The sequence below is a fragment of the Apostichopus japonicus genome, chromosome 4 (assembly GCF_037975245.1).
Source record: "Apostichopus japonicus isolate 1M-3 chromosome 4, ASM3797524v1, whole genome shotgun sequence".
Classification (NCBI taxonomy): Eukaryota; Metazoa; Echinodermata; class Holothuroidea; order Aspidochirotida; family Stichopodidae; genus Apostichopus; species Apostichopus japonicus.
In genome coordinates, this window is record NC_092564.1 from 29,550,194 (window position 1) to 29,573,615 (window position 23,422).

Below are 23,422 nucleotides of genomic sequence, written 5' to 3' on the forward strand. Positions count from 1 at the left end.
TCTCGAGCCCGCGATCCAAAATACGTCACGCTCTCGAGGTACAGAGCAACCAACCGCGCCACGACAGCAGTTGATATAAATCTATGTTCGTTTCTAATACTTAAAGTTCCAAAGACCGTATAAGATCGCGGCAAAAGCAAACTGCCCCCACCTGGTCTCGAGCCCGCGATCCAAAATACGTCACGCTCTCGAGGTACAGAGCAACCAACCGCGCCACGACAGCAGTTGATATAAATCTATGTTCGTTTCTAATACTTAAAGTTCCCAGAGACCGTATGAGATCGCGGCAAAAGCAAACTGCCCCCACCTGGTCTCGAGCCCGCGATCCAAAATACGTCACGCTCTCGAGGTACAGAGCAACCAACCGCGCCACGACAGCAGTTGATATAAATCTATGTTCGTTTCTAATACTTAAAGTTCAGAGACCATATGAGATCGCGGCAAAAGCAAACTGCCCCCACCTGGTCTCGAGCCCGCGATCCAAAATACGTCACGCTCTCGAGGTACAGAGCACAACCAACCGCGCCACGACAGCAGTTGATATAAATCTATGTTCGTTTCTAATACTTAAAGTTCCCAGAGACCGTATGAGATCGCGGCAAAAGCAAACTGCCCCCACCTGGTCTCGAGCCCGCGATCCAAAATACGTCACGCTCTCGAGGTACAGAGCACAACTAACCGCGCCACGACAGCAGTTGATATAAATCTATGTTCGTTTCTAATACTTAAAGTTCCAGAGACGGTATGGGATCGCGGCAAAAGCAAACTGCCCCCACCTGGTATCGAGCCCGCGATCCAAAATACGTCACGCTATCGAGGTACAGAGCAACCAACCGCGCCACGACAGCAGTTGATATAAATCTATGTTCGTTTCTAATACTTAAAGTTCCCAGAGACCGTATGAGATCGCGGAAAAAGCAAACTGCCCCCACCTGGTCTCGAGCCCGCGATCCAAAATACGTCACGCTCTCGAGGTACAGAGCAACCAACCGCGCCACGACAGCAGTTGATATACATCTATGTTCGTTTCTAATACTTAAAGTTCCCAGAGACCGTATAAGATCGCGGCAAAAGCAAACTGCCCCAACCTGGTCTCGAGCCCGCGATCCAAAATACGTCACGCTCTCGAGGTACAGAGCAACCAACCGCGCCACGACAGCAGTTGATATAAATCTATGTTCGTTTCTAATACTTAAAGTTCCCAGAGACCGTATAAGATCGCGGCAAAAGCAAACTGCCCCACCTGGTCTCGAGCCCGCGATCCAAAATACGTCACGCTCTCGAGGTACAGAGCAACCAACCGCGCCATGACAGCAGTTGATATAAATCTATGTTCGTTTCTAATACTTAAAGTTCCCAGAGACCGTATAAGATCGCGGCAAAAGCAAACTGCCCCCACCTGGTCTCGAGCCCGCGATCCAAAATACGTCACGCTCTCGAGGTACAGAGCAACCAACCGCGCCACGACAGCAGTTGATATAAATCTATGTTCGTTTCTAATACTTAAAGTTCCCAGAGACCGTATGAGATCGCGGCAAAAGCAAACTGCCCCCACCTGGTCTCGAGCCCGCGATCCAAAAATCGTCACGCTCTCGAGGTACAAAGCAACCAACCGCGCCACGACAGCAGTTGATATAAATCTATGTTCGTTTCTAATACTTAAAGTTCCCAGAGACCGTATGAGATCGCGGCAAAAGCAAACTGCCCCCACCTGGTCTCGAGCCCGCGATCCAAAATACGTCACGCTCTCGAGGTACAGAGCAACCAACCGCGCCACGACAGCAGTTGATATAAATCTATGTTCGTTTCTAATACTTAAAGTTCCCAGAGACCGTATAAGATCGCGGCAAAAGCAAACTGCCCCCACCTGGTCTCGAGCCCGCGATCCAAAATACGTCACGCTCTCGAGGTACAGAGCAACCAACCGCGCCACGACAGCAGTTGATATAAATCTATGTTCGTTTCTAATACTTAAAGTTCCCAGAGACCGTATAAGATCGCGGCAAAAGCAAACTGCCCCACCTGGTCTCGAGCCCGCGATCCAAAATACGTCACGCTCTCGAGGTACAGAGCAACCAACCGCGCCACGACAGCAGTTGATATAAATCTATGTTCGTTTCTAATACTTAAAGTTCCCAGAGACCGTATAAGATCGCGGCAAAAGCAAACTGCCCCCACCTGGTCTCGAGCCCGCGATCCAAAAATCGTCACGCTCTCGAGGTACAAAGCAACCAACCGCGCCACGACAGCAGTTGATATAAATCTATGTTCGTTTCTAATACTTAAAGTTCCCAGAGACCGTATGAGATCGCGGCAAAAGCAAACTGCCCCCACCTGGTCTCGAGCCCGCGATCCAAAATACGTCACGCTCTCGAGGTACAGAGCAACCAGCCGCGCCACGACAGCAGTTGATATAAATCTATGTTCGTTTCTAATACTTAAAGTTCCCAGAGACCGTATAAGATCGCGGCAAAAGCAAACTGCCCCCACCTGGTCTCGAGCCCGCGATCCAAAATACGTCACGCTCTCGAGGTACAGAGCAACCAACCGCGCCACGACAGCAGTTGATATAAATCTATGTTCGTTTCTAATACTTAAAGTTCCCAGAGACCGTATAAGATCGCGGCAAAAGCAAACTGCCCCACCTGGTCTCGAGCCCGCGATCCAAAATACGTCACGCTCTCGAGGTACAGAGCAACCAACCGCGCCACGACAGCAGTTGATATAAATCTATGTTCGTTTCTAATACTTAAAGTTCCCAGAGACCGTATAAGATCGCGGCAAAAGCAAACTGCCCCACCTGGTCTCGAGCCCGCGATCCAAAATACGTCACGCTCTCGAGGTACAGAGCAACCAACCGCGCCACGACAGCAGTTGATATAAATCTATGTTCGTTTCTAATACTTAAAGTTCCCAGAGACCGTATAAGATCGCGGCAAAATCAAACTGCCCCCACCTGGTCTCGAGCCCGCGATCCAAAAATCGTCACGCTCTCGAGGTACAAAGCAACCAACCGCGCCACGACAGCAGTTGATATAAATCTATGTTCGTTTCTAATACTTAAAGTTCCCAGAGACCGTATGAGATCGCGGCAAAAGCAAACTGCCCCCACCTGGTCTCGAGCCCGCGATCCAAAATACGTCACGCTCTCGAGGTACAGAGCAACCAACCGCGCCACGACAGCAGTTGATATAAATCTATGTTCGTTTCTAATACTTAAAGTTCCCAGAGACCGTATAAGATCGCGGCAAAAGCAAACTGCCCCCACCTGGTCTCGAGCCCGCGATCCAAAATAAGTCACGCTCTCGAGGTACAGAGCAACCAACCGCGCCACGACAGCAGTTGATATAAATCTATGTTCGTTTCTAATACTTAAAGTTCCCAGAGACCGTATAAGATCGCGGCAAAAGCAAACTGCCCCACCTGGTCTCGAGCCCGCGATCCAAAATACGTCACGCTCTCGAGGTACAGAGCAACCAACCGCGCCACGACAGCAGTTGATATAAATCTGTGTTCGTTTCTAATACTTAAAGTTCCCAGAGACCGTATAAGATCGCGGCAAAAGCAAACTGCCCCACCTGGTCTCGAGCCCGCGATCCAAAATACGTCACGCTCTCGAGGTACAGAGCAACCAACCGCGCCACGACAGCAGTTGATATAAATCTATGTTCGTTTCTAATACTTAAAGTTCCAGAGACCATATGAGATCGCGGCAAAAGCAAACTGCCCCCACCTGGTCTCGAGCCCGCGATCCAAAATACGTCACGCTCTCGAGGTACAGAGCAACCAACCGCGCCACGACAGCAGTTGATATAAAGCTATGTTCGTTTCTAATACTTAAAGTTCCCAGAGACCGTATAAGATCGCGGCAAAAGCAAACTGCCCCCACCTGGTCTCGAGCCCGCGATCCAAAATACGTCACGCTCTCGAGGTACAGAGCAACCAACCGCGCCACGACAGCAGTTGATATAAATCTATGTTCGTTTCTAATACTTAAAGTTCCCAGAGACCGTATATGATCGCGGCAAAAGCAAACTGCCCCCACCTGGTCTCGAGCCCGCGATCCAAAATACGTCACGCTCTCGAGGTACAGAGCAACCAACCGCGCCACGACAGCAGTTGATATAAATCTATGTTCGTTTCTAATACTTAAAGTTCCCAGAGACCGTATGAGATCGCGGCAAAAGCAAACTGCCCCCACCTGGTCTCGAGCCCGCGATCCAAAATACGTCACGCTCTCGAGGTACAGAGCAACCAACCGCGCCACGACAGCAGTTGATATAAATCTATGTTCGTTTCTAATACTTAAAGTTCAAGAGACCGTATAAAATCGCGGCAAAAGCAAACTGCCCCCACCTGGTCTCGAGCCCGCGATCCAAAATACGTCACGCTCTCGAGGTACAGAGCACAACCAACAGTGCCACGACAGCAGTTGATATAAATCTATGTTCGTTTCTAATAGTTGAAGTTCCCAGAGACCGTATAAGATCGCGGCAAAAGCAAACTGCCCCCACCTGGTCTCGAGCCCGCGATCCAAAATACGTCACGCTCTCGAGGTATAGAGCACAACCAACCGCGCCACGACAGCAGTTGATATAAATCTATGTTCGTTTCTAATACTTAAAGTTCCAGAGACCGTACCAGATCGCGGCAAAAGCAAACTGCCCCACCTGGTCTCGAGCCCGCGATCCAAAATACGTCACGCTCTCGAGGTACAGAGCACAACCAACCGCGCCACGACAGCAGTTGATATAAATCTATGTTCGTTTCTAATACTTAAAGTTCCCAGAGACCGTATAAGATCGCGGCAAAAGCAAACTGCCCCCACCTGGTCTCGAGCCCGCGATCCAAAATACGTCACGCTCTCGAGGTACAGAGCAACCAACCGCGCCACGACAGCAGTTGATATAAATCTATGTTCGTTTCTAATACTTAAAGTTCCCAGAGACCGTATAAGATCGCGGCAAAAGCAAACTGCCCCACCTGGTCTCGAGCCCGCGATCCAAAATACGTCACGCTCTCGAGGTACAGAGCAACCAACCGCGCCACGACAGCAGTTGATATAAATCTATGTTCGTTTCTAATACTTAAAGTTCCCAGAGACCGTATAAGATCGCGGCAAAAGCAAACTGCCCCACCTGGTCTCGAGCCCGCGATCCAAAATACGTCACGCTCTCGAGGTACAGAGCACAACCAACCGCGCCACGACAGCAGTTGATATAAATCTATGTTCGTTTCTAATACTTAAAGTTCCAGAGACCGTATAAGATCGCGGCAAAAGCAAACTGCCCCCACCTGGTCTCGAGCCCGCGATCCAAAATACGTCACGCTCTCGAGGTACAGAGCAACCAACCGCGCCACGACAGCAGTTGATATAAATCTATGTTCGTTTCTAATACTTAAAGTTCCCAGAGACCGTATAAGATCGCGGCAAAAGCAAACTGCCCCCACCTGGTCTCGAGCCCGCGATCCAAAATACGTCACGCTCTCGAGGTACAGAGCAACCAACCGCGCCACGACAGCAGTTGATATAAATCTATGTTCGTTTCTAATACTTAAAGTTCCCAGAGACCGTATGAGATCGCGGCAAAAGCAAACTGCCCCCACCTGGTCTCGAGCCCGCGATCCAAAATACGTCACGCTCTCGAGGTACAGAGCAACCAACCGCGCCACGACAGCAGTTGATATAAATCTATGTTCGTTTCTAATACTTAAAGTTCAAGAGACCGTATAAAATCGCGGCAAAAGCAAACTGCCCCCACCTGGTCTCGAGCCCGCGATCCAAAATACGTCACGCTCTCGAGGTACAGAGCACAACCAACAGTGCCACGACAGCAGTTGATATAAATCTATGTTCGTTTCTAATAGTTGAAGTTCCCAGAGACCGTATAAGATCGCGGCAAAAGCAAACTGCCCCCACCTGGTCTCGAGCCCGCGATCCAAAATACGTCACGCTCTCGAGGTATAGAGCACAACCAACCGCGCCACGACAGCAGTTGATATAAATCTATGTTCGTTTCTAATACTTAAAGTTCCAGAGACCGTACCAGATCGCGGCAAAAGCAAACTGCCCCACCTGGTCTCGAGCCCGCGATCCAAAAATACGTCACGCTCTCGAGGTACAGAGCACAACCAACCGCGCCACGACAGCAGTTGATATAAATCTATGTTCGTTTCTAATACTTAAAGTTCCCAGAGACCGTATAAGATCGCGGCAAAAGCAAACTGCCCCCACCTGGTCTCGAGCCCGCGATCCAAAATACGTCACGCTCTCGAGGTACAGAGCAACCAACCGCGCCACGACAGCAGTTGATATAAATCTATGTTCGTTTCTAATACTTAAAGTTCCCAGAGACCGTATAAGATCGCGGCAAAAGCAAACTGCCCCACCTGGTCTCGAGCCCGCGATCCAAAATACGTCACGCTCTCGAGGTACAGAGCAACCAACCGGGCCACGACAGCAGTTGATATAAATCTATGTTCGTTTCTAATACTTAAAGTTCCCAGAGACCGTATAAGATCGCGGCAAAAGCAAACTGCCCCTACCTGGTCTCGAGCCCGCGATCCAAAATACGTCACGCTCTCGAGGTACAGAGCACAACCAACCGCGCCACGACAGCAGTTGATATAAATCTATGTTCGTTTCTAATACTTAAAGTTCCAGAGATCGTAAAAGATCGCGGCAAAAGCAAACTGCCCCCACCTGGTCTCGAGCCCGCGATCCAAAATACGTCACGCTCTCGAGGTACAGAGCAACCAACCGCGCCACGACAGCAGTTGATATAAATCTATGTTCGTTTCTAATACTTAAAGTTCCCAGAGACCGTATAAGATCGCGGCAAAAGCAAACTGCCCCCACCTGGTCTCGAGCCCGCGATCCAAAATACGTCACGCTCTCGAGGTACAGAGCAACCAACCGCGCCACGACAGCAGTTGATATAAATCTATGTTCGTTTCTAATACTTAAAGTTCCCAGAGACCGTATAAGATCGCGGCAAAAGCAAACTGACCCCACCTGGTCTCGATCCCGCGATCCAAAATACGTCACGCTCTCGAGGTACAGAGCACAACCAACCGCGCCACGACAGCAGTTGATATAAATCTATGTTCGTTCCTAATACTTAAAGTTCCAGAGATCGTAAAAGATCGCGGCAAAAGCAAACTGCCCCCATCTGGTCTCGATCCCGCGATCCAAAATACGTCACGCTCTCGAGGTACAGAGCACAACCAACCGCGCCACGACAGCAGTTGATATAAATCTATGTTCGTTTCTAATACTTAAAGTTCCAGAGATCGTAAAAGATCGCGGCAAAAGCAAACTGCCCCACCTGGTCTCGAGCCCGCGATCCAAAATACGTCACGCTCTCGAGGTACAGAGCACAACCAACCGCGCCACGACAGCAGTTGATATAAATCTATGTTCGTTTCTAATACTTAAAGTTCCAGAGACCGTATGAGATCGCGGCAAAAGCAAACTGCCCCCACCTGGTCTCGAGCCCGCGATCCAAAATACGTCACGCTCTCGAGGTACAGAGCACAACCAACCGCGCCACGACAGCAGTTGATATAAATCTATGTTCGTTTCTAATACTTAAAGTTCCAGAGACCGTATAAGATCGCGGCAAAAGCAAACTGCGCTGGCCTGGTCTCGAGCCCGCGATCCAAAATACGTCACGCTCTCGAGGTACAGAGCACAACCAACCGCGCCACGACAGCAGTTGATATAAATCTATGTTCGTTTCTAATACTTAAAGTTCCAGAGACCGTATTAGATCGCGGCAAAAGCAAACTGCACTGGCCTGGTCTCGAGCCCGCGATCCAAAATACGTCACGCTCTCGAGGTACAGAGCAACCAACCGCGCCACGACAGCAGTTGATATAAATCTATGTTCGTTTCTAATACTTAAAGTTCCAGAGACCGTATAAGATCGCGGCAAAAGCAAACTGCGCTGGCCTGGTCTCGATCCCGCGATCCAAAATACGTCACGCTCTCGAGGTACAGAGCACAACCAACCGCGCCACGACAGCAGTTGATATAAATCTATGTTCGTTTCTAATACTTAAAGTTCCAGAGACCGTATAAGATCGCGGCAAAAGCAAACTGCCCCCACCTGGTTTCGAGCCCGCGATCCAAAATACGTCACGCTCTCGAGGTACAGAGCACAACCAACCGCGCCACGACAGCAGTTGATATAAATCTATGTTCGTTTCTAATACTTAAAGTTCCAGAGATCGTACGAGATCGCGGCAAAAGCAAACTGCCCCCACCTGGTCTCGAGCCCGCGATCCAAAATACGTCACGCTCTCGAGGTACAGAGCACAACCAACCGCGCCACGACAGCAGTTGATATAAATCTATGTTCGTTTCTAATACTTAAAGTTCCAGAGACCGTATGAGATCGCGGCAAAAGCAAACTGCCCCCACATGGTATCGAGCCCGCGATCCAAAATACGTCACGCTCTCGAGGTACAGAGTACAACCAACCGCGCCACGACAGCAGTTGATATAAATCAATGTTTGTTTCTAATACTTAAAATTCCAGAGATCGTATTAGATCGCGGCAAAAGCAAACTGCGCTGGCCTGGTCTCGAGCCCGCGATCCAAAATACGTCACGCTCTCGAGGTACAGAGCAACCAACCGCGCCACGACAGCAGTTGATATAAATCTATGTTCGTTTCTAATACTTAAAGTTCCCAGAGACCGTACCAGATCGCGTCAAAAGCAAACTGCCCCCACCTGGTCTCGAGCCCGCGATCCAAAATACGTCACGCTCTCGAGGTACAGAGCACAACCAACCGCGCCACGACAGCAGTTGATATAAATCTATGTTCGTTTCTAATACTTAAAGTTCCCAGAGACCGTATAAGAACGCGGCAAAAGCAAACTGCCCCCACCTGGTCTCGAGCCCGCGATCCAAAATACGTCACGCTCTCGAGGTACAGAGCAACCAACCGCGCCACGACAGCAGTTGATATAAATCTATGTTCGTTTCTAACACTTAAAGTTCCAGAGACCGTACCAGATCGCGGCAAAAGCAAACTGCCCCACCTGGTCTCGAGCCCGCGATCCAAAATACGTCACGCTCTCGAGGTACAGAGCACAACCAACCGCGCCACGACAGCAGTTGATATAAATCAATGTTTGTTTCTAATACTTAAAGTTCCAGAGATCGTATTAGATCGCGGCAAAAGCAAACTGCTCCCACCTGGTCTCGAGCCCGCGATCCAAAATACGTCACGCTCTCGAGGTACAGAGCACAACCAACCGCGCCACGACAGCAGTTGATATAAATCTATGTTCGTTTCTAATACTTAAAGTTCCAGAGATCGTACGAGATCGCGGCAAAAGCAAACTGCCCCCACCTGGTCTCGAGCCCGCGATCCAAAATACGTTACGCTCTCGAGGTACAGAGCACAACCAACCGCGCCACGACAGCAGTTGACATAAATCTATGTTCGTTTCTAATACTTAAAGTTCCAGAGACCGTATAAGATCGCGGCAAAAGCAAACTGCGCTGGCCTGGTCTCGAGCCCGCGATCCAAAATACGTCACGCTCTCGAGGTACAGAGCACAACCAACCGCGCCACGACAGCAGTTGATATAAAGCTATGTTCGTTTCAAATACTTAAAGTTCCAGAGATCGTACGAGATCGCGGCAAAAGCAAACTGCCCCCACCTGGTCTCGAGCCCGCGATCCAAAATACGTCACGCTCTCGAGGTACAGAGCACAACCAACCGCGCCACGACAGCAGTTGATATAAATCTATGTTCGTTTCTAATACTTAAAGTTCCAGAGACCGTATTAGATCGCGGCAAAAGCAAACTGCCCCCACCTGGTCTCGAGCCCGCGATCCAAAATACGTCACGCTCTCGAGGTACAGAGCAACCAACCGCGCCACGACAGCAGTTGATATAAATCTATGTTCGTTTCTAATACTTAAAGTTCCCAGAGACCGTATAAGAACGCGGCAAAAGCAAACTGCCCCACCTGGTCTCGAGCCCGCGATCCAAAATACGTCACGCTCTCGAGGTACAGAGCAACCAACCGCGCCACGACAGCAGTTGATATAAATCTATGTTCGTTTCTAACACTTAAAGTTCCAGAGACCGTACCAGATCGCGGCAAAAGCAAACTGCCCAAACCTGGTCTCGAGCCCGCGATCCAAAATACGTCACGCTCTCGAGGTACAGAGCACAACCAACCGCGCCACGACAGCAGTTGATATTAATCAATGTTTAATTCTAATACTTAAAGTTCCAGAGATCGTATTAGATCGCGGCAAAAGCAAACTGCGCTGGCCTGGTCTCGAGCCCGCGATCCAAAATACGTCACGCTCTCGAGGTACAGAGCACAACCAACCGCGCCACGACAGCAGTTGATATAAAGCTATGTTCGTTTCTAATACTTAAAGTTCCAGAGATCGTACGAGATCGCGGCAAAAGCAAACTGCCCCCACCTGGTCTCGAGCCCGCGATCCAAAATACGTCACGCTCTCGAGGTACAGAGCACAACCAACCGCGCCACGACAGCAGTTGATATAAATCTATGTTCGTTTCTAATACTTAAAGTTCCAGAGACCGTATTAGATCGCGGCAAAAGCAAACTGCACTGGCCTGGTCTCGAGCCCGCGATCCAAAATACGTCACGCTCTCGAGGTACAGAGCAACCAACCGCGCCACGACAGCAGTTGATATAAATCTATGTTCGTTTCTAATACTTAAAGTTCCAGAGACCGTATTAGATCGCGGCAAAAGCAAACTGCGCTGGCCTGGTCTCGATCCCGCGATCCAAAATACGTCACGCTCTCGAGGTACAGAGCACAACCAACCGCGCCACGACAGCAGTTGATATAAATCAATGTTTGTTTCTAATACTTAAAGTTCCAGAGATCGTATTAGATCGCGGCAAAAGCAAACTGCGCTGGCCTGGTCTCGAGCCCGCGATCCAAAATACGTCACGCTCTCGAGGTACAGAGCACAACCAACCGCGCCACGACAGCAGTTGATATAAATCTATGTTCGTTTCTAATACTTAAAGTTCCAGAGACCGTATAAGATCGCGGCAAAAGCAAACTGCTCCCACCTGGTCTCGAGCCCGCGATCCAAAATACGTCACGCTCTCGAGGTACAGAGCACAACCAACCGCGCCACGACAGCAGTTGATATAAATCTATGTTCGTTTCTAATACTTAAAGTTCCAGAGACCGTATGAGATCGCGGCAAAAGCAAACTGCCCCCACCTGGTCTCGAGCCCGCGATCCAAAATACGTCACGCTCTCGAGGTACAGAGCACAACCAACCGCGCCACGACAGCAGTTGATATAAATCTATGTTCGTTTCTAATACTTAAAGTTCCAGAGACCGTATGAGATCGCGGCAAAAGCAAACTGCCCCCACCTGGTCTCGAGCCCGCGATCCAAAATACGTCACGCTCTCGAGGTACAGAGTACAACCAACCGCGCCACGACAGCAGTTGATATAAATCAATGTTTGTTTCTAATACTTAAAGTTCCAGAGATCGTATTAGATCGCGGCAAAAGCAAACTGCCCCCACCTGGTCTCGAGCCCGCGATCCAAAATACGTCACGCTCTCGAGGTACAGAGCAACCAACCGCGCCACGACAGCAGTTGATATAAATCTATGTTCGTTTCTAATACTTAAAGTTCCCAGAGACCGTATAAGATCGCGGCAAAAGCAAACTGCCCCCACCTGGTCTCGAGCCCGCGATCCAAAATACGTCACGCTCTCGAGGTACAGAGCAACCAACCGCGCCACGACAGCAGTTGATATAAATCTATGTTCGTTTCTAATACTTAAAGTTCCCAGAGACCGTATAAGAACGCGGCAAAAGCAAACTGCCCCACCTGGTCTCGAGCCCGCGATCCAAAATACGTCACGCTCTCGAGGTACAGAGCAACCAACCGCGCCACGACAGCAGTTGATATAAATCTATGTTCGTTTCTAACACTTAAAGTTCCAGAGACCGTACCAGATCGCGGCAAAAGCAAACTGCCCCCACCTGGTCTCGAGCCCGCGATCCAAAATACGTCACGCTCTCGAGGTACAGAGCAACCAACCGCGCCACGACAGCAGTTGATATAAATCTATGTTCGTTTCTAATACTTAAAGTTCCCAGAGACCGTATGAGATCGCGGCAAAAGCAAACTGCCCCCACCTGGTCTCGAGCCCGCGATCCAAAATACGTCACGCTCTCGAGGTACAGAGCAACCAACCGCGCCACGACAGCAGTTGATATACATCTATGTTCGTTTCTAATACTTAAAGTTCCCAGAGACCGTATAAGATCGCGGCAAAAGCAAACTGCCCCCACCTGGTCTCGAGCCCGCGATCCAAAATACGTCACGCTCTCGAGGTACAGAGCAACCAACCGCGCCACGACAGCAGTTGATATACATCTATGTTCGTTTCTAATACTTAAAGTTCCCAGAGACCGTATAAGATCGCGGCAAAAGCAAACTGCCCCCACCTGGTCTCGAGCCCGCGATCCAAAAATACGTCACGCTCTCGAGGTACAGAGCAACCAACCGCGCCACGACAGCAGTTGATATAAATCTATGTTCGTTTCTAATACTTAAAGTTCCCAGAGACCGTATGAGATCGCGGCAAAATCAAACTGCCCCACCTGGTCTCGAGCCCGCGATCCAAAATACGTCACGCTCTCGAGGTACAGAGGAACCAACCGCGCCACGACAGCAGTTGATATAAATCTATGTTCGTTTCTAATACTTAAAGTTCCCAGAGACCGTATCAGATCGCGGCAAAAGCAAACTGCCCCCACCTGGTCTCGAGCCCGCGATCCAAAATACGTCACGCTCTCGAGGTACAGAGCAACCAACCGCGCCACGACAGCAGTTGATATAAATCTATGTTCGTTTCTAATACTTAAAGTTCCAGAGACCATATGAGATCGCGGCAAAATCAAACTGCCCCCACCTGGTCTCGAACCCGCGATCCAAAAATACGTCACGCTCTCGAGGTACAGAGCAACCAACCGCGCCACGACAGCAGTTGATATAAATCTATGTTCGTTTCTTATACTTAAAGTTCCCAGAGACCGTATGAGATCGCGGCAAAAGCAAACTGCCCCCACCTGGTCTCGAGCCCGCGATCCAAAATACGTCACGCTCTCGAGGTACAGAGCAACCAACCGCGCCACGACAGCAGTTGATATACATCTATGTTCGTTTCTAATACTTAAAGTTCCCAGAGACCGTATAAGATCGCGGCAAAAGCAAACTGCCCCCACCTGGTCTCGAGCCCGCGATCCAAAATACGTCACGCTCTCGAGGTACAGAGCAACCAACCGCGCCACGACAGCAGTTGATATAAATCTATGTTCGTTTCTAATACTTAAAGTTCCCAGAGACCGTATAAGATCGCGGCAAAAGCAAACTGCCCCCACCTGGTCTCGAGCCCGCGATCCAAAATACGTCACGCTCTCGAGGTACAGAGCAACCAACCGCGCCACGACAGCAGTTGGTAAATCTATGTTCGTTTCTAATACTTAAAGTTCCCAGAGACCGTATGAGATCGCGGCAAAAGCAAACTGCCCCCACCTGGTCTCGAGCCCGCGATCCAAAATACGTCACGCTCTCGAGGTACAGAGCAACCAACCGCGCCACGACAGCAGTTGATATAAATCTATGTTCGTTTCTAATACTTAAAGTTCCCAGAGACCGTATAGATCGCAGCAAAAGCAAACTGCTCCCACCTGGTCTCGAGCCCGCGATCCAAAATACGTCACGCTCTCGAGGTACAGAGCAACCAACCGCGCCACGACAGCAGTTGATATAAATCTATGTTCGTTTCTAATACTTAAAGTTCCCAGAGACCGTATGAGATCGCGGCAAAAGCAAACTGCCCCACCTGGTCTCGAGCCCGCGATCCAAAATACGTCACGCTCTCGAGGTACAGAGCAACCAACCGCGCCACGACACCAGTTGATATAAATCTATGTTCGTTTCTAATACTTAAAGTTCCCAGAGACCGTATAAGATCGCGGCAAAAGCAAACTGCCCCACCTGGTCTCGAGCCCGCGATCCAAAATACGTCACGCTCTCGAGGTACAGAGCAACCAACCGCGCCACGACAGCAGTTGATATAAATCTATGTTCGTTTCTGATACTTAAAGTTCCAGAGACCGTATAAGATCGCGGCAAAAGCAAACTGCCCCCACCTGGTCTCGAGCCCGCGATCCAAAATACGTCACGCTCTCGAGGTACAGAGCACAACCAACAGTGCCACGACAGCAGTTGATATAAATCTATGTTCGTTTCTAATACTTAAAGTTCCCAGAGACCGTATAAGAACGCGGCAAAAGCAAACTGCCCCACCTGGTCTCGAGCCCGCGATCCAAAATACGTCACGCTCTCGAGGTACAGAGCAACCAACCGCGCCACGACAGCAGTTGATATAAATCTATGTTCGTTTCTAACACTTAAAGTTCCAGAGACCGTACCAGATCGCGGCAAAAGCAAACTGCCCCCACCTGGTCTCGAGCCCGCGATCCAAAATACGTCACGCTCTCGAGGTACAGAGCACAACCAACCGCGCCACGACAGCAGTTGATATAAATCTATGTTCGTTTCTAATACTTAAAGTTCCAGAGATCGTACGAGATCGCGGCAAAAGCAAACTGCCCCCACCTGGTCTCGAGCCCGCGATCCAAAATACGTCACGCTCTCGAGGTACAGAGCACAACCAACCGCGCCACGACAGCAGTTGATATAAATCTATGTTCGTTTCTAATACTTAAAGTTCCAGAGACCGTATAAGATCGCGGCAAAAGCAAACTGCCCCCACCTGGTCTCGAGCCCGCGATCCAAAATACGTCACGCTCTCGAGGTACAGAGCAACCAACCGCGCCACGACAGCAGTTGATATAAATCTATGTTCGTTTCTAATACTTAAAGTTCCCAGAGACCGTACCAGATCGCGGCAAAAGCAAACTGCCCCCACCTGGTCTCGAGCCCGCGATCCAAAATACGTCACGCTCTCGAGGTACAGAGTACAACCAACCGCGCCACGACAGCAGTTGATATAAATCTATGTTCGTTTCTAATACTTAAAGTTCCCAGAGACCGTATGAGATCGCGGCAAAAGCAAACTGCCCCCACCTGGTCTCGAGCCCGCGATCCAAAAATACGTCACGCTCTCGAGGTACAGAGCAACCAACCGCGCCACGACAGCAGTTGATATAAATCTATGTTCGTTTCTAATACTTAAAGTTCCCAGAGACCGTATGAGATCGCGGCAAAATCAAACTGCCCCACCTGGTCTCGAGCCCGCGATCCAAAATACGTCACGCTCTCGAGGTACAGAGGAACCAACCGCGCCACGACAGCAGTTGATATAAATCTATGTTCGTTTCTAATACTTAAAGTTCCCAGAGACCGTACGAGATCGCGGCAAAAGCAAACTGCCCCCACCTGGTCTCGAGCCCGCGATCCAAAATACGTCACGCTCTCGAGGTACAGAGCAACCAACCGCGCCACGACAGCAGTTGATATACATCTATGTTCGTTTCTAATACTTAAAGTTCCCAGAGACCGTATCAGATCGCGGCAAAAGCAAACTGCCCAAACCTGGTCTCGAGCCCGCGATCCAAAATACGTCACGATCTCGAGGTACAGAGCAACCAACCGCGCCACGACAGCAGTTGATATACATCTATGTTCGTTTCTAATACTTAAAGTTCCCAGAGACCGTATAAGATCGCGGCAAAAGCAAACTGCCCCCACCTGGTCTCGAGCCCGCGATCCAAAAATACGTCACGCTCTCGAGGTACAGAGCAACCAACCGCGCCACGACAGCAGTTGATATAAATCTATGTTCGTTTCTAATACTTAAAGTTCCCAGAGACCGTATGAGATCGCGGCAAAAGCAAACTGCCCCCACCTGGTCTCGAGCCCGCGATCCAAAATACGTCACGCTCTCGAGGTACAGAGCAACCAACCGCGCCACGACAGCAGTTGATATAAATCTATGTTCGTTTCTAATACTTAAAGTTCCCAGAGACCGTACCAGATCGCGGCAAAAGCAAACTGCCCCCACCTGGTCTCGAGCCCGCGATCCAAAATACGTCACGCTCTCGAGGTACAGAGCAACCAACCGCGCCACGACAGCAGTTGATATACATCTATGTTCGTTTCTAATACTTAAAGTTCCCAGAGACCGTATAAGATCGCGGCAAAAGCAAACTGCCCCCACCTGGTCTCGAGCCCGCGATCCAAAATACGTCACGCTCTCGAGGTACAGAGCACAACCAACAGTGCCACGACAGCAGTTGATATAAATCTATGTTCGTTTCTAATAGTTAAAGTTCCAGAGACCGTATAAGATCGCGGCAAAAGCAAACTACGCTGGCCTGGTCTCGAGCCCGCGATCCAAAATACGTCACGCTCTCGAGGTATAGAGCACAACCAACCGCGCCACGACAGCAGTTGATATAAATCTATGTTCGTTTCTAATACTTAAAGTTCCCAGAGACCGTATTAGATCGCGGCAAAAGCAAACTGCCCCCACCTGGTCTCGAGCCCGCGATCCAAAATACGTCACGCTCTCGAGGTACAGAGCAACCAACCGCGCCACGACAGCAGTTGATATAAATCTATGTTCGTTTCTAATACTTAAAGTTCCAGAGACCGTATAAGATCGCGGCAAAAGCAAACTGCGCTGGCCTGGTCTCGATCCCGCGATCCAAAATACGTCACGCTCTCGAGGTACAGAGCACAACCAACCGCGCCACGACAGCAGTTGATATAAATCTATGTTCGTTTCTAATACTTAAAGTTCCAGAGACCGTATAAGATCGCGGCAAAAGCAAACTGCCCCCACCTGGTTTCGAGCCCGCGATCCAAAATACGTCACGCTCTCGAGGTACAGAGCACAACCAAACGCGCCACGACAGCAGTTGATATAAATCTATGTTCGTTTCTAATACTTAAAGTTCCAGAGACCGTATTAGATCGCGGCAAAAGCAAACTGCGCTGGCCTGGTCTCGATCCCGCGATCCAAAATACGTCACGCTCTCGAGGTACAGAGCACAACCAACCGCGCCACGACAGCAGTTGATATAAATCAATGTTTGTTTCTAATACTTAAAGTTCCAGAGATCGTAAAAGATCGCGGCAAAAGCAAACTGCAACAACCTGGTCTCGAGCCCGCGATCCAAAATACGTCACGCTCTCGAGGTACAGAGAACAACCAACCGCGCCACGACAGCAGTTGATATAAATCTATGTTCGTTTCTAATAGTTAAAGTTCCAGAGACCGTATAAGATCGCGGCAAAAGCAAACTGCGCTGGCCTGGTCTCGAGCCCGCGATCCAAAATACGTCACGCTCTCGAGGTATAGAGCACAACCAACCGCGCCACGACAGCAGTTGATATAAATCTATGTTCGTTTCTAATACTTAAAGTTCCCAGAGACCGTATTAGATCGCGGCAAAAGCAAACTGCCCCCACCTGGTCTCGAGCCCGCGATCCAAAATACGTCACGCTCTCGAGGTACAGAGCAACCAACCGCGCCACGACAGCAGTTGATATAAATCTATGTTCGTTTCTAATACTTAAAGTTCCAGAGACCGTATAAGATCGCGGCAAAAGCAAACTGCGCTGGCCTGGTCTCGATCCCGCGATCCAAAATACGTCACGCTCTCGAGGTACAGAGCACAACCAACCGCGCCACGACAGCAGTTGATATAAATCTATGTTCGTTTCTAATACTTAAAGTTCCAGAGACCGTATAAGATCGCGGCAAAAGCAAACTGCCCCCACCTGGTTTCGAGCCCGCGATCCAAAATACGTCACGCTCTCGAGGTACAGAGCACAACCAAACGCGCCACGACAGCAGTTGATATAAATCTATGTTCGTTTCTAATACTTAAAGTTCCAGAGACCGTATTAGATCGCGGCAAAAGCAAACTGCGCTGGCCTGGTCTCGATCCCGCGATCCAAAATACGTCACGCTCTCGAGGTACAGAGCACAACCAACCGCGCCACGACAGCAGTTGATATAAATCAATGTTTGTTTCTAATACTTAAAGTTCCAGAGATCGTAAAAGATCGCGGCAAAAGCAAACTGCAACAACCTGGTCTCGAGCCCGCGATCCAAAATACGTCACGCTCTCGAGGTACAGAGAACAACCAACCGCGCCACGACAGCAGTTGATATAAATCTATGTTCGTTTCTAATACTTAAAGTTCCAGAGACCGTATGAGATCGCGGCAAAAGCAAACTGCCCCCACCTGGTCTCGAGCCCGCGATCCAAAATACGTCACGCTCTCGAGGTACAGAGCACAACCAACCGCGCCACGACAGCAGTTGATATAAATCTATGTTCGTTTCTAATACTTAAAGTTCCAGAGACCGTATGAGATCGCGGCAAAAGCAAACTGCGCTGGCCTGGTCTCGAGCCCGCGATCCAAAATACGTCACGCTCTCGAGGTACAGAGCACAACCAACCGCGCCACGACAGCAGTTGATATAAATCTATGTTCGTTTCTAATACTTAAAGTTCCAGAGACCGTATTAGATCGCGGCAAAAGCAAACTGCACTGGCCTGGTCTCGAGCCCGCGATCCAAAATACGTCACGCTCTCGAGGTACAGAGCAACCAACCGCGCCACGACAGCAGTTGATATAAATCTATGTTCGTTTCTAATACTTAAAGTTCCAGAGACCGTATAAGATCGCGGCAAAAGCAAACTGCCCCCACCTGGTCTCGATCCCGCGATCCAAAATACGTCACGCTCTCGAGGTACAGAGCACAACCAACCGCGCCACGACAGCAGTTGATATAAATCAATGTTCGTTTCTAATACTTAAAGTTCCAGAGATCGTATTAGATCGAGGCAAAAGCAAACTGAGCTGGCCTGGTCTCGAGCCCGCGATCCAAAATACGTCACGCTCTCGAGGTACAGAGCAACCAACCGCGCCACGACAGCAGTTGATATAAATCTATGTTCGTTTCTAATACTTAAAGTTCCAGAGACCGTATGAGATCGCGGCAAAAGCAAACTGCCCCCACCTGGTTTCGAGCCCGCGATCCAAAATACGTCACGCTCTCGAGGTACAGAGCACAACCAACCGCGCCACGACAGCAGTTGATATAAATCTATGTTCGTTTCTAATACTTAAAGTTCCAGAGATCGTACGAGATCGCGGCAAAAGCAAACTGCTCCCACCTGGTCTCGAGCCCGCGATCCAAAATACGTCACGCTCTCGAGGTACAGAGCACAACCAACCGCGCCACGACAGCAGTTGATATAAATCTATGTTCGTTTCTAATACTTAAAGTTCCAGAGACCGTATGAGATCGCGGCAAAAGCAAACTGCCCCCACCTGGTCTCGAGCCCGCGATCCAAAATACGTCACGCTCTCGAGGTACAGAGTACAACCAACCGCGCCACGACAGCAGTTGATATAAATCAATGTTTGTTTCTAATACTTAAAGTTCCAGAGATCGTATTAGATCGCGGCAAAAGCAAACTGCCCCCACCTGGTCTCGAGCCCGCGATCCAAAATACGTCACGCTCTCGAGGTACAGAGCAACCAACCGCGCCACGACAGCAGTTGATATAAATCTATGTTCGTTTCTAATACTTAAAGTTCCCAGAGACCGTATAAGATCGCGGCAAAAGCAAACTGCCCCACCTGGTCTCGAGCCCGCGATCCAAAATACGTCACGCTCTCGAGGTACAGAGCAACCAACCGCGCCACGACAGCAGTTGATATAAATCTATGTTCGTTTCTAATACTTAAAGTTCCCAGAGACCGTATAAGAACGCGGCAAAAGCAAACTGCCCCACCTGGTCTCGAGCCCGCGATCCAAAATACGTCACGCTCTCGAGGTACAGAGCAACCAACCGCGCCACGACAGCAGTTGATATAAATCTATGTTCGTTTCTAATACTTAAAGTTCCAGAGACCGTACCAGATCGCGGCAAAAGCAAACTGCGCTGGCCTGGTCTCGAGCCCGCGATCCAAAATACGTCACGCTCTCGAGGTACAGAGCACAACTAACTGCGCCACGACAGCAGTTGATATAAATCAATGTTTGTTTCTAATACTTAAAGTTCCAGAGATCGTATTAGATCGCGGCAAAAGCAAACTGCGCTGGCCTGGTCTCGAGCCCGCGATCCAAAATACGTCACGCTCTCGAGGTACAGAGCACAACCAACCGCGCCACGACAGCAGTTGATATAAATCTATGTTCGTTTCTAATACTTAAAGTTCCAGAGACCGTATTAGATCGCGGCAAAAGCAAACTGCGCTGGCCTGGTCTCGATCCCGCGATCCAAAATACGTCACGCTCTCGAGGTACAGAGTACAACCAACCGCGCCACGACAGCAGTTGATATAAATCAATGTTTGTTTCTAATACTTAAAGTTCGAGAGATCGTATTAGATCGCGGCAAAAGCAAACTGCGCTGGCCTGGTCTCGAGCCCGCGATCCAAAATACGTCACGCTCTCGAGGTACAGAGCAACCAACCGCGCCACGACAGCAGTTGATATAAATCTATGTTCGTTTCTAATACTTAAAGTTCCCAGAGACCGTATAAGATCGCGGCAAAAGCAAACTGCCCCCACCTGGTCTCGAGCCCGCGATCCAAAATACGTCACGCTCTCGAGGTACAGAGCAACCAACCGCGCCACGACAGCAGTTGATATAAATCTATGTTCGTTTCTAATACTTAAAGTTCCCAGAGACCGTATAAGATCGCGGCAAAAGCAAACTGCCCCACCTGGTCTCGAGCCCGCGATCCAAAATACGTCACGCTCTCGAGGTACAGAGCAACCAACCGCGCCACGACAGCAGTTGATATAAATCTATGTTCGTTTCTAATACTTAAAGTTCCAGAGACCGTACCAGATCGCGGCAAAAGCAAACTGCCCCCACCTGGTCTCGAGCCCGCGATCCAAAATACGTCACGCTCTCGAGGTACAGAGCAACCAACCGCGCCACGACAGCAGTTGATATAAATCTATGTTCGTTTCTAATACTTAAAGTTCCAGAGACCGAACCAGATCGCGGCAAAAGCAAACTGCCCCCACCTGGTCTCGAGCCCGCGATCCAAAATACGTCACGCTCTCGAGGTACAGAGCACAACCAACTGCACCACGACAGCAGTTGATATAAATCTATGTTCGTTTCTAATACTTAAAGTTCCAGAGATCGTATTAGATCGCGGCAAAAGCAAACTGCGCTAGCCTGGTCTCGAGCCCGCGATCCAAAATACGTCACGCTCTCGAGGTACAGAGCACAACCAACCGCGCCACGACAGCAGTTGATATAAATCTATGTTCGTTTCTAATACTTAAAGTTTCAGAGATCGTACGAGATCGCGGCAAAAGCAAACTGCCCCCACCTGGTCTCGAGCCCGCGATCCAAAATACGTCACGCTCTCGAGGTACAGAGCACAACCAACCGCGCCACGACAGCAGTTGATATAAATCTATGTTCGTTTCTAATACTTAAAGTTCCAGAGACCGTATGAGATCGCGGCAAAAGCAAACTGCCCCCACCTGGTCTCGAGCCCGCGATCCAAAATACGTCACGCTCTCGAGGTACAGAGTACAACCAACCGCGCCACGACAGCAGTTGATATAAATCAATGTTTGTTTCTAATACTTAAAGTTCCAGAGATCGTATTAGATCGCGGCAAAAGCAAACTGCGCTGGCCTGGTCTCGAGCCCGCGATCCAAAATACGTCACGCTCTCGAGGTACAGAGCAACCAACCGCGCCACGACAGCAGTTGATATAAATCTATGTTCGTTTCTAATACTTAAAGTTCCCAGAGACCGTATAAGATCGCGGCAAAAGCAAACTGCCCCCACCTGGTCTCGAGCCCGCGATCCAAAATACGTCACGCTCTCGAGGTACAGAGCAACCAACCGCGCCACGACAGCAGTTGATATAAATCTATGTTCGTTTCTAATACTTAAAGTTCCCAGAGACCGTATAAGATCGCGGCAAAAGCAAACTGCCCCACCTGGTCTCGAGCCCGCGATCCAAAATACGTCACGCTCTCGAGGTACAGAGCAACCAACCGCGCCACGACAGCAGTTGATATAAATCTATGTTCGTTTCTAATACTTAAAGTTCCAGAGACCGTATGAGATCGCGGCAAAAGCAAACTGCCCCCACCTGGTCTCGAGCCCGCGATCCAAAATACGTCACGCTCTCGAGGTACAGAGCAACCAACCGCGCCACGACAGCAGTTGATATAAAGCTATGTTCGTTTCTAATACTTAAAGTTCCAGAGACCGTATTAGATCGCGGCAAAAGCAAACTGCGCTGGCCTGGTCTCGAGCCCGCGATCCAAAATACGTCACGCTCTCGAGGTACACAGCACAACCAACCGCGCCACGACAGCAGTTGATATAAATCAATGTTCGTTTCTAATACTTAAAGTTCCAGAGACCGTATAAGATCGCGGCAAAAGCAAACTGCCCCCACCTGGTCTCGAGCCCGCGATCCAAAATACGTCACGCTCTCGAGGTACAGAGCACAACCAACCGCGCCACGACAGCAGTTGATATAAATCTATGTTTGTTTCTAATACTTAAAGTTCCAGAGACCGTAAAAGATCGCGGCAAAAGCAAACTGCCCCCACCTGGTCTCGAGCCCGCGATCCAAAATACGTCACGCTCTCGAGGTACAGAGCACAACCAACCGCGCCACGACAGCAGTTGATATAAAGCTATGTTCGTTTCTAATAGTTAAAGTTCCAGAGACCGTATAAGATCGCGGCAAAAGCAAACTGCCCCCACCTGGTCTCGAGCCCGCGATCCAAAATACGTCACGCTCTCGAGGTACAGAGCACAACCAACCGCGCCACGACAGCAGTTGATATAAATCTATGTTCGTTTCTAATACTTAAAGTTCCAGAGACGGTAAAAGATCGCGGCAAAAGCAAACTGCCCCCACCTGGTCTCGAGCCCGCGATCCAAAATACGTCACGCTCTCGAGGTACAGAGCAACCAACCGCGCCACGACAGCAGTTGATATAAATCTATGTTCGTTTCTAATACTTAAAGTTCCAGAGACCGTATAAGATCGCGGCAAAAGCAAACTGCGCTGGCCTGGTCTCGAGCCCTCGATCCAAAATACGTCACGCTCTCGAGGTACAGAGCACAACCAACCGCGCCACGACAGCAGTTGATATAAATCAATGTTTGTTTCTAATACTTAAAGTTCCAGAGATCGTATTAGATCGCGGCAAAAGCAAACTGCGCTGGCCTGGTCTCGAGCCCGCGATCCAAAATACGTCACGCTCTCGAGGTACAGAGCACAACCAACCGCGCCACGACAGCAGTTGATATAAATCTATGTTCGTTTCTAATACTTAAAGTTCCAGAGATGGTAAAAGATCGCGGCAAAAGCAAACTGCC